This window comes from Pyxicephalus adspersus, chromosome Z, assembly GCF_032062135.1.
Source record: "Pyxicephalus adspersus chromosome Z, UCB_Pads_2.0, whole genome shotgun sequence".
Lineage (NCBI taxonomy): Eukaryota > Metazoa > Chordata > Amphibia > Anura > Pyxicephalidae > Pyxicephalus > Pyxicephalus adspersus.
In genome coordinates, this window is record NC_092871.1 from 57,129,436 (window position 1) to 57,142,672 (window position 13,237).

A 13,237-nucleotide genomic window follows, 5' to 3' on the forward strand; every position below is an offset into this window, starting at 1 on the left:
GTAATATGTGTGCCATTAGAAAGAATGATTTTTTAGGGGAACAGTGACTTTTAATGCAAGCTCGCCAGTGTAAAGCTGCCGGAGATGCGTGGCTCCGGCCGCAAGCTTTTTCAGTTGCTGAATTGCGCGACGGCGTACGATTTCGGATCGCAAATACGAATGCGCGAGCGTCCGATTCTGCTTGATGAATTAGGGCCTCTGTCTCCATGCTCTGTCTCAGGGCCCCCCGCCTCCTTCTCCTGCTGTTGCTTCCACCTGTTAGTACTCCATTCACTTAAATTGTATTACATACTTCAGGGTGGCATTGACGATGCACTACACCCAGCTCTAGATGCCAGTTACAAATGCAGTTCACGTTCCTTCTCAGGGCCCACCGCCTCCTCTTGCTGTTGTTGCTGCCGCCTGCAAGGACTACATTCACTAAAATTGTACACTTCTTGGTGGCATTGATGATGCACTACACCCAGCTCTAGATGCCAGTTATCAATGCGGTCTACGCTCCATCCCAGGGCCCACTGCCTTCTCCTCCTGCTGCTGCCACCTGTCCAGTACTCCATCCACAAAAATTGTATTACACACTTCTGGGTGTCATTCACGATGCACTACACACAGATCTAGATGCCAGTTACAAATGCAGTCCACGCTCTTTCTCAGGGCTCACCGCCTGCTCTTACTGCTGTTGCTGCCGCTTTCCAGTACTCCATTCACTAAAATTGTACACTTCTGAATGCCATTCATGATCCAGCTCTAGATGCCAGTTACCAATGCGGTCCACGCTCATTCTCAGAGCCCACCGCCTCCTCCTTCTGCTGCTGCCGCCTACTCAGTACTCCATTCACAATAATTGTATTACACACTTTTGGGTGTCTTTGACGATGCACTACACCCAGCTCTAGATGTCAGTTACCAATGTGGTCCATGCTCCTTCTCAGGGCCCACTGCCTCCTCCTCCTGCTGCTGCCGCCTGTCAGTACTTCATTCACAAAAATTGTATTACACCCTTCTGGGTGGCATTGACGATGCAATACACGCAGCTCGAGATGCCAGTCACCACTCTGTCTTAGGGCCCTCGGCCTTCTCCTCCTGCTGTTGCTGCTGCTGCCTGTCAGAACTCCATTCACTAAAATTGTACACTTCTGGGTGGCATTGCCGATGCACTACACCCAACTCTCCATGACTCTTACCAATGCGGTCTCCCTGGCGATAGCTGACCAGAGGCAACACACCCCTACTGCTCTCGCTGACGCACGCTCTGTCTCTAGTCCTCCTTTTGCCTAATGTCACTGCATTACTTGTCCACAACTTTATGGGTGGCATTCCTAACATATGTCATCCAGGTCATGATGCCAGCTAGCGATTAATATTATTAATAAACAGGATTTATATAGCGTAAACAAATTTTGCAGCTTTGTAAATTCAATAGGGGTGCAAACATTAAATAGCACGGGCTTTAAAATAAAAATAACAGTGACTGTTGATCCAGGGACCATCCGATTGCTTCATGGAATCCTTTTTTTTCCCCTGTTGAAGCAAATTGTAGCAAGGTTTTTTTGCCAAATATGTCTTATAGGGTTTTATATCTGGGATATGTTTATTTCCCTAGTGGTTGAACTTGATGAACTGATGTCTTTTTTCAACCTAACCTACTATTATTATTTTTATTATTAATAAACAGGATTTATATAGCGTTAAGATATTATGTAGGTATGTAAATTCAAATAGGGTGCGTACATTAAATAGCAACGCATTTTCCTGCTGTTTTCATGGCAGAGACTGTTGCTAGTGGGTTGAGTTCACCCTTTCTCAATGTCCTAATGTCTATGCTGCATTCTGGACGCTGTCCACCACAAAAAAATCCTATTTGCTGCTGTCACTTTGCCTGCCATTTTCTGGACAACCACAAAGTCTTTTTTAACTTTTGTTTTTTTTTCCTTGTTGCCACTGTTCTCTTACACTTACCTAGCAAGTTTGGTGGTTCTAATATGTATAGGGGCTTTGCTATTAATGATTAAATTCAGCCCATTGACTTTACAGTAATTCGCGAAATCGATTTGCCGAAATTCCACGAACCTACCGGAAGTTCGAGGAAATTTTTGCGAGACTGTCAGAGGCCTTCTCGCTCATCCCTAGTCATAATATTTAGTCAGCCACTGTCCTGGAAGATTCAAGACAAACCATGGTTTGCAGTACATTGGCCTGGTTCTATTTCCTGGAATTTTGTGGAAACAACACTCCTTAGTCTTTATTTTTCCAGCAACAGTGAACAGTTTCATTTGAACCCTGAAACGCTATAGCTGTACGTATCTGCATAGAATAAATTGTCTATGGACTTACAGTATTCACAAGATTGTTTGGGTCATCTTTTTACTTTTTTTTTTGCTTTAAGCATTTTATTGTTGTTGCATTTTTTTTGTGACTTCGAGGGATGGGAAATCTTTTTAAAAGATCCCTGATAGCAGGAAAATATAATACTGCCTCTAATCCTACTCAATTCTATCCAAATATAAAAAGTATCACATTTTTTTAATACACCTTACTGTACTCAGGTGTGCTTTATTGAGTACATATGGATTTGATAGACCTATTAACCCCCCATGGTCATAACACGGGATTATCCAGAATAATTTTATCAAGTTTGCAGGGCTCCGTTCATTTATTGCGCAGATACATGAATGATGCTGTGGTCCGCTACTTTATAACTTTTTTTTTTTATCCTTTTGGCCATAAAATGACACGTAGCCTCTATCTAGAGCACATTGTAAAGCACTGGGACCCTGTGCATGACCTAAGAATAATTTACATACAGCACAGTAAGTGTCCTTAATAGCCGTTGTTTCTCAACAGGGTACTTCCAGGTGTTTCTGGGGGTTCCTTAAGCCATGAGCAAATAGTGCCTCTCAGGTCAAATACCAGATCTGGCACCATTGATCAAACCAATATGCTATGAGCTGTGGACATTGTTCATAATGTCAGGGTTTGTCTATAATCTAAAATTTAAAGTTATTTCAAGGGATCACCCCTGTTTTAAAAGGTTGGGAAAGGCTGTTATAGGCAATCTGTGGCACACATTACATTATATTTATATCTAAAAATGTCTCTATCTGATTCACAGATTTAAATTAAAATTCACAGATTTAAGTTAAAAATTTAAAAGGACTGTTATTGTCCGAATGGTATATTATTTATATTTTTATCTAAATACAACTATATTGAAGATATAGAGCCAATTTTTTTATATTGAAGATATAGCCCCTGATTCATCAATGAAATCCGCGCTCGCTGGAAGCGCGAACGTACGCGCGGCCATCGATCGCGGATTACCGCGGTCCGGACTCGAGTATGCGCGTACACTCGCCTCACTACCAGCCGGATTCCAGCACATTTTTTTTAGGGCTATGGGTAATGTGTGTGCCATTAGAAAGAATGATTTTTTAGGGGAACAGTGACTTTTAATGCAAGATCGCCAGTAAAAAACTGTCGGATAAGCGCGGCTCCGTGCGCGAGCTTTTTCAGTTGCTGAATAGCGCGACCGCGTACGATCCCGGATCGCTAATACGAATGCGCGAGCGATAATCCGATTTTGCTTGATGAATCAGGGGCACAGAGTCAATTATCACTGTTTTAGTCTTTCAGCTAAAGCAGTTACCACATAGCTTGTCTTCCAGTGTCTTAATGGCCTGTCACTTTCCAGTGCGCTACAAAAATCAGGTAGCTGTAGTGTCGCTAATTAGCTGATAGTGTCGTCTATAACGCAGGTTGTCTGAGTCAGGTTAATTGAGTGAACAGGGAAAGAGATGTCACAGAGCGAGACCTGACTGCTGTACAAGAACCACAAGGACATCTGAGCACACGGTGATGTCAGATCACTAAGGAAGATGGACTAATTATAATTAAGTAGTAACTCCTGGGGACAAATTAAAATCATTTTGGGAACTGTTAAAAGGAAAACCCATTATTTAGATGGGACATGTTCCATTCATGCCTTGACTTGCAGCCCCCTGCTAGCATCACTTGAGAACAGATAAATGTAACAAAAGTAATGTATAGCTCTAAAAAGGAGCCTGTCACAAATGTTTTTTGCAGGATTTTAAATGACTATCCTGAATGGAGGCCTATTACAAACCTAGCCCTATGAAAAAACTATAGATCCAGCTAAGATCATTTAATTCGGCTTTATATAGTATAGTTCTGAAATGGTTCTGTAAACCCAAATATTTATACAGAGGAACAACTGTAAATATTCAAAAAGACAGTTTTTTTCTGGACACATTTGAGGTTACTGTACAGGGTCAGGATGGAGGAATTGACTTAGAAGTAAAACGTCTAAAGCTGCATACACATAAGCTGCATGAAATTATTGTTGTTGGAAAGGATCTTTCACGATCCTTTCCAACGACAAAGGACTGCACGATGCATGAACAAGTGCTGTACATACAGCACCATTCTGCTCTATGCAGAGGGGAGGGGGAGAGCGATGGAGTGGCACCCCGCTGGGCACTCTCCCCCTTCCCTTGTATTAGGATCGTTCGGACGATGGACGACGGGCGCTGTACACGCGTCAGATTTTCGTCCGATATCAGCCCTGAGTTGATTATCGGGCAAGAAACATTGGACATGTGTACGTAGCTTTAGTACAACTTCTTCTGAGATTTCCACACAACACACTTCTGGTATTAATCAATGGCTAATTCAGTACCTACATAGTTACATAGTAGGTTAGGTTGAAAAAAGACATAAGTCCATCAAGTTGAACCACTGGGGAAATAAACATTTCCCAGATATAAAACCCTATAAGACATAGTTGGTCCAGAGGAAGGCGAAAAAAAGACTCCATGAGGCAATCGGATGTTCCCTGGATCAATAGTCACTGTTTTTTTTTTTTTTTTTATTTTAAAGCCCTAATACTCAGTTATATTCTGAATATGAGTCTGAATTATATGCTTCTAGAAAAACATCCAGCTTTTTCCTAAAGCAATCTATAGTAGTTGCTGAAACTACTTCCTGAAGGAGCCGATTCCACATTATCACAGACCTTACAGTGAAGAATTCCTTCCTTATCCAGAGCTTAAAGTTCTTTTCCTTCAGACGCAAAGAGTGCCCTCTTGTTCTTTGTAATGATTTCAAAGTGAATAATGGGGAAGAGAGTTCCCTATACTGACCGTTTATATATTTATACAGGGTGACCACATCCCCCCCTTATACGTCTCTTCTCAAGGGGGAATAAATTCAGTTTAGCTAATCTCTCCTCATAGCAGAGCTCCTCCATTCCTTTTATTGATTTTATCTGCACTTTTTCCAATTCCAAAATGTCCTTTTTGTGAACTGCTGTTATTAAGTCTATGATCCACCAGAACCCCCAGATCCTTTTCCATTTCTGACTCGCCCAAATGTATTCCCCCTAGACAGTATGAAGCATGCATGTTGTTAGCTCCCGAGTGCATAACTTTACATTTATCTATATTAAATGCCATTTGCCACTTGGCTGCCCAATCAAACAGTACATCCAGGTCTGCTTGTAGAATATAGACATCCTGTATGGACTTAATTCTACTACATAGTTTGGTGTCATCTGCAAACACAGAAATGGTACTTTTAATCACAAACTCTATATCATTTATAAAGATGTTAAACAGTAAAGGTCCCTGGGGTACACCACTAATAACCTTAGACCATTTAGAGTTTGAATCATTAATTACAACTCTCTGGATGTGGTCTTTAAGCCAGTTCTCTATCCATTTACAGATTGAATATTCTAAATCTATTGACCCTAACTTGCATATTGTTTGACAACTTCGGTCTTTCTTGAAGCCATGCTGACTATCACTTATAATATTATTTTCTAGCAGAAACTCCTCTATGTAGTTCTTTATCAAACTATGGACATTAAACTAACTGGTCTTTAGTAACCTAGTAAGGACTTTGCTCCCTTTTTGAAGATAGGAACCACACTGGCCTTAAGCCAATCCATCGGTACCTTGCCAGTGACTAAAGAGTCTCTAAAAATTAGAAATATTGCCTTGGAAATAACCAAGCTCAGCTCTTTGAGGAGACATGGATGTAATCCATCAGGTCCTGGTGCTTTGTCAACCTTAATTATTTCCAGCTTTATTTTACTACTAATTATGTATTGCTAAATAAATTAGTCCTGCCTATACTGTGATTATATAAAAATATGATCCTGATCCAATCACTCTTGGCTCAATCATGACACTTTTTGGACTTGTTGGACTTTTACTGAAAATGTAATTGATCTTGAAATCAGTGTGAGTGACTGAATGGGTATTATGTACACAAAGCCACTTTGGGTGAACTGGCTCACCTGCAACAAATGAGCTCCCTATAGGTAAAGCTCAAGTGAAAAGTGAGCAATAAATGTTGGTGTGTCCTTTGTCTACTGGAAGAATCATTCTTAGGTGGAGGAGCCTTTTAACAATACAATCAGATGATTTTCAGGAAAGAGATTTAGCTGCAGTTCAAAGAATGCAGACATTGCCCCTGATTCATCAAGCCAAATCGTATTATCGATCGCGCAGTCGTATTAGCGATCCGGAATCGTGCGCGATCGCGCTATTCAACAACCGAAAAAGCTTGCGCACGAAGCCGCGCTTATCCGACAGCTTTTTACTCGCGCTAATTAATTGCTATGATCTCACCATTGTGCTTAGATCCTCCTTAATTGCGCAGCTGAAATGTAATTGCCAGATTCGCGACCCCTATTGCGCATGGCAGGAATCCGGCCGGCAGATTCAGGATGCGAGTGTACGCGCGCACTCGAGCCCCGGACCGCGGTAATCCGCGATCGCGGGTCGTGCGTATTATCGCGCTTCCCGCGATCGCGGATTTCAATGATGAATCGGGCATTCTGTCCTCCTAATATATGACATTGATAAAATATTGTCTGAGTTGCCCTCCAGGAAAGTGATTATTAAAGCTCTGTTTAATATCCGTTAAGATAAATTATGCGCTGACTATATTCTTACTCATTCAGTCTCTTTTATGAGTCTTGCAATCAATCAGGAGTTGGTGAAGAAATCTTTTAGCTGCAATTTGTATTGATCAGAAAAGGAGCTTAAGCTTGCCACTCTAAAGAAGGACGGATTAGAACCTGCCTGAGGATAAAGTGTCACCTACTCTTCACTTATTACTAAGGTATTCACAGGCAATCTGCGGCATTCCATCAGTTGAAGAACTACAAGTTGCAGCATGTCCTGCACAAGCAATAAGATGAAGAGGCAAAGGTTGCATAGAACTTGTAGCCACATAGCTTCCAGTAACTTCAAGTAACAGTTAGGACAATCTCAGAACCTGCTGCAGACTCAACTACAATCCCATCCTTTCCCAGTCAAATGTTACCTATGTGACAATAGCTCTAAAGATACAGTGGGGGAGTGAGCAAAGTCACCCAGGACAGGAATGGGTATTTTCTGGTAAAAATAGAAAAAAACAGAGTAAAAATAATAAAGTAACCACCTCATCTGAGAATTAATAAACTGTAATATATTACCACTTGAAGGTGAGGTTTCAGATACAAATGAAGATAATATTCCTTCCTTCTCCAGCTCATGGCGGCCCTAACCTTTTACATTTTTTAAGACTAGAGGGGAAGCTTTGCCCCCTATATTCCAGCTATACCCATCATGATAAGGTAACATTTAAAAGTTCATAGGAAAAAATAAATCCATATTTGGTTATTAAACTTCACTTGTCCAGGGTGCAGTTTGGAATATATGCTGAGCAACACTTTTTAATACTTATTGGTTAGGAATAGCATGGTGGTGACCCACAATCTGCAGAAAATAGGTTTTCCAGGGATGATTATGGAAACAAATATGAAAGTAAACAAGTATATGACCATTTTACACAATGACAGAGATTGAAACTGGTCATACACAAATTTTTCCTACATTTTTTTTTTATTCTGGGGCATTTCATGTGCTATTGCCACACATGCCATACAATTCAATGCGTTAGCAATATGTAGAAATATGAAGGATTGCCCCACACAGTTAGAGTTGTATTAATGTAATGAGTCTCATCAATTGTGGTTTCATACACCCATCACACAATATTCCATAATGGTGAACACAAAATCTGCATAGCACTGAAGGCTAACATTCACACAGGTGCTGCAGCATTACCCAAAATGTGTAATGCAAATCCAGACTCTGGGAATCTAGATTTTTTTTGTTTGAATTCAACATTAGCAGAGTATCTTCTGGAAAATGTGAATGTAGCTAAAGGATGAGGCTGAAAGTGTAAAGTGTTATTCAATAAATTGGTCCCTGAAGTGCACAGTGTCATATAAACAGAATGGAACCAGAACATCCAAAGGTTTACCTAGCTGGGCTGGAACCACAACATCATATCCCTAGACTGAAAGCAGAACCTAAAGAGCATTGTCTACCTGGACAGCAAGCAGGACTTGAAGAGCATATTCCACCTAGAATGGAAGCTGAACCTGAAATGAATTGTCTACCTAAATTGAAGGTAGAACCTGATTAATATTGTCTACCTAGACTGGAAGCAGAATCTGAAGAGCATTGTTTACCTAGGCTGAAAGCAGTTAGTCTGGGACCAGAACTCGCAGGTCATTATCTACCTGGAATGGAGGTGCAATCTGCAGAGCATCATGTACCTAGTCTGGAACCATACCCTGTACAGCTTAATCTACCTAGACTACAAGAAAAACTTGCACATTATCTACATACTCTGTCACAAAACCTGTAAAGCAGAGCCTACAGAGCATCATCTATCTAGAATGAAACAGAACGTACAGAGCATCACCTACAAGACTGGAACAGAACCTATTATCTATTTAGACCAGAACCTGCAAAGCATCTTAATCTTGAGCAGACTTTATACAGCATTATGTACCTGGAGTGAAACAGAACCTGCAGAACAGAACCTCATCTCTCATCTGATTAGAACTTGAAGATCATACCCCTCCTAGAAAGGAAAATTGAGTTGCTAAGCTTTTAACATGATTCAGAATCTGCAAATCAATAACTTATGGTCCACAACTTTCAGATCCTCAACCTGAAACATTATCCACCAAGGAAGCTGCACATCATCTATTGTCTGTTGGCTGCGAAAACCATCAACCTACTTTGAATGCAAAACTTGGAGAACATAATTGTCTTGTGAAAGCGCGATTCACTTGTGAGTGTTCGAGAATCATAAGAGCACCCCTCCCTCCTTCAACGCTGAGGGTAGAACATTCTTAGAATAGTACAGATATAAACCCTGCATAACCTAAACTTTGAAATGTATATTCATAGCCCGCAGAGACTTATTCTACAATGATGGATGCAGAACCTGTAGAGCATTATCTAAATACGTTCAGGTTGACCTACATAGCGTTTATCTACCTGCCCTGATTAAGACAGTGTTGTGCAGAGCCCAAACTAAGCATGTGGATGAAGAACCCGCAGAGCTCTATGCTTGCCTATAATACATATACATATGGACCCGACAACAGGTCATCCCTTGTTAGAGGGCCAGAGAAGAAAAGTAATAGAAACCCAGAACCAGCCACCCAAGTGGGAGAGAGTTTGCAGACACCTCTGAAGCCTCAACACCAAGTGACAATAAAACATTTGACCTACCTCAGCCCGGGTCCTGGCAGCTGAAAATGCCAGCCTGGTGGCACAGGGTGAGGCAAATGTCAGGGTGGGCACAGGCAAGTGTGAAGGGCACAAGTGTCAGGACAAAGAAATGAGGCAAAGTTGCATCTTAAGTAGGGAGAGGAAAACCCAGGTGTTGCTGAAAAGTGCAGTAGACACAGAGTGATACTGAATAGAAGAGAGATGGAAAAGTGAGACAAGGCAGAAGGGAGGAGAGTGAGAGAATGCATATACTCGGCTCTGAACCACTGGAGGCTGCACCCCCCCCCCCCCCCCCCCCAACACACACGCACGCGCATGCACAGCACTCATACATTGATAAATGTACCGGTGTCCTAATACGTTTTCTACACTGCTATGTCCGGAAGAAGATATGGGATTGTTCCCAAATAGGGTATAAATAGTCTTGTATTAATAAAAATAATATTAATAATGTAATGGCCATGTGATAGTTAGGGTTAACCAGATGCGCAGTATCTCCTGGAGGAGAAGAAATAGGGTTAGAGACAGCACCCTGGGGTTAAATGGATTCTACTGAATTATGTCAGGAGTTGAATTTTCGAGATGCTATGCTGGTCTTTAGAAGGAAGAGAGTTGAATCGTGATAGACACTGGAAAGTTAAGGGTTAAGTGGTGATGTTCTCAGAACCTGTAGGGAGATAGTTTCGTGCTAGACTTGGGTAATGAGTTAAGCAATGCTGCCCTAGATTCTGGAAGAGAGGGGTGGGTTGTTCATGTTGTGGAGTCTGGTTAGTGTGGGGTAAAATAGAGCAATGGGTTGCATTCTGGCATGTGAGTGATGGAGCGGTGGTTTGATGGTTCTGGAATATGGGAGTTCAGGTGGTGCTGGGCTGGATCTTGGCAGGTGAAGAGTTTAGCAGTGTTGTGCCGATACCAGGTAGGTAAGAGGTTAAATCATGATACACTGAATCCTGGCAAGTGAGTGATTAAATTCTGCTGCTCTGGATAATAGTTGGTGAGAAGTTAAATCGTGCTGCACTGGATTATGGAAGGTGAGAGGATAAATCTTTCTGCACTTGGTTATGGCTGGTGGGAGGTTAAATCATGTTGTACTGAATCCTGGCAAGTGAGATGTTAAATTCCGCTGCACTGGATTGTGGCAAATGAAAGAAGTTAAACCATGCTGTGCTAAATCCTCGCAAGTAATGGTTCTTGGTTCCTGCTTCTAGTTACATCACTGTTCTTGATTAAGTGTGAAATTGTGATGCTCTAGATTGTGACAGGAGGGAGGATGGAATATACTGTGCTGGATTATGGCAGGTGAGAGGTTAAATGGAGTGCAGTAGGTGGGAGTTGAGTCTTCTGGATTGTTTGTCACTGGCGAGTGAGATGTTGTGTAGTGTAGTGCTCTGGCAGAAAAGGTGTTAGGTGGTGCTGGCAGGATAGGTGTTAAACCATGCTGTTTTGGAAGTCAATGAAATTAATAATACTGAACTGGATTTTGGTATATAAAGAGTTAAGTAATGCTGTGCTGAATTCTGACAGGTTAAATGATTATATCCTGGGTTCTAGCAGGGAAGTGCTAGGTGATGTCTTAGATTATGACAAGTGATGATGCGAATGATGGTGCGCTGAACCCAAGCATGGTAAGTACTAGGCAATGCTGTGCTGAATTCTCTCAGGAAATTATGGTGTCCTTGGTTCCAGCATCCAGCAAGTGCTAGTTGACGGTGTCCTGGATTGTGACAGTTAAGGAGTAAAGTATAAAATTTGGGCTCTGGGTTAAACGTTGTTGAGTGGGTTTGTCTTGAGCTGTAGCACCTAGCTAATTAAACTGTGCTTAGTGTTTAGTTCAGTTTGGTTGTGCTCTGCTGGGCTTTGGCAGATGAGGGGTTAACCCCCTACCTGTGCTGAGGCAAGGTGACACAGGGTGCTTTGTTGTAGCTGAGGAAGGGTTAAGTGGTGATGTGCTGGATTATCACCTGATGGGTTTAATTGTGCTTTTCTGAGTTCTAGCAGGGAAAGGGTTAAGCGACAATGTGCTGGATTCTTATAGGGGAGGATCCTAGTGGGATTCTACTGGCCATTAGCAGATGTGGAGTTTGGGCGTTAAATGGTGCTGTACTGGATATTGTTGGGAGACTGCGTTGTGCTATGCTAGGCATTGGCAGATGGAGTGTTAAATGTTTCTGTGCTCTAGAAGGAGATTTATTTATTTTGTGGTGGATTATGGCAGATGAAGGGTTATATTGTATTTCTGGATTTTGATGGAAGAGAGGATTAGTGGTGCATAGCTCTAGCAGGCGAGAGGATAGGAAGTATTTCTGTGCTGGACCCTAGTGGATGCAATTTTATTGATGCAGTGGTATAGTATGGTAGGGCAGGGGTTAAGTGGTGCTGGATAACAGTAGGTGGGTGCTGAGTCTGGGAGAAGTGATGTAAGTACATTTATTCTGGGTACTTGCAGGTGATAGGTTAAATGATACTGTGCTGTTCTCCATAAAAAAATGCTGAATTATGGCAGATAAATGGTTAAGTAAAATGCAAAGTTGGCTAAGTGATGTTGCATGCAGTTTTTGGGGGAGATAATTTTTTAAAGGTCTGGCAAAAAAAATGTTAAATGAAATTGGCAAAGGTGTTGTACTGAGCTCCTACAAAAAGTGACATGCATATATTATTTTGCTCTGGCACATAATGGGTTGCTCTGAGGAGCTTGTGATACTGTTTGGGTGCAATGGTGCTCTGTTGATATCTGGAAGGGTTAAGCGATGCTGAGATGCTGAATGGTTAGGCGTTACCATGGCAACTTCCACTCCCCCCCACCACCTCACCTACCATTACCACCACTATCTCCCCCAGTCCAGCACTTATGGCTGACTTTGTCCTTGAAAATATAATACAGCAATGTGATAAACCATTAATCCTTCCCACCCACCTGCCCTGCAGTCACAGGTCAGGGATGAGCACAAAGTGACTGGAGCAGGAGGTCAAGGCCAGGTGTGGCATCTTTCTGGTTGTCCCTCTGCCTGCCCCTGCCCCCCATGGATTACAGAAGCTCTTAGTCTGGTTAACCCTCAGATTTAAACTCCAAATCCTTGCAGCTCAGACAGATCATTAACCCCTCCCCTGCCAGGAACACACTGTGATGCTAATGTGCCACCCAGATGGGGTTGTTTAATATTCCTTGTCAATCAGATTACCTGGCCAGCTATGAGAAGTTCTTGCGTGGAACAAACATCAGTGACACCCCCAGCTCTGTATAATATACACAGCTGCCTCCAGCATCCCCAGGGCATGAAAAAAGTGCAGACTTCTGAAGGCACATGCACATCATCCTCCAAAAGGTTGTCAGAGGGGAGCTGGATGTACTAAGTGCTGCATGAGACCTGCAAATCCCAGCATTGCCAGCCGTGGGTGACCTACTTTTATTACATTCTCCTTTATAACATAAAAAAGACCAAGTAACTCGTAAAACATTGATATTAAACTGCAGGGATACAGTGGGCTATTTTGTGCTCAACTAATTGATGTAAGCAATGTTCCAATCGGTTGACTTGCATACACAACATGTCTTATATACTTTCAATTGCTATTTGCCAACATGTCCAATCAAAAACCCAAAACATGGTCATCAATGATTAGTCATCAGTTGA

At 42.0% G+C, this 13,237-nt stretch overlaps 1 protein-coding gene across 1 annotated transcript in view; it reads right to left on the reverse strand.

Moving 5' to 3' along the window:
- LOC140344264 (caM kinase-like vesicle-associated protein) overlaps nucleotides 1-9,791 on the reverse strand; it is a 79,392-nt gene extending 69,601 nt beyond the window's left edge. The window contains exon 1 of the mRNA XM_072431309.1: nucleotides 9,606-9,791. The gene's annotated coding sequence lies outside the window, so the exon portion shown is untranslated. The remainder of the gene's footprint in view (nucleotides 1-9,605) is intronic.
- Nucleotides 9,792-13,237: the final 3,446 nt, after the last annotated feature.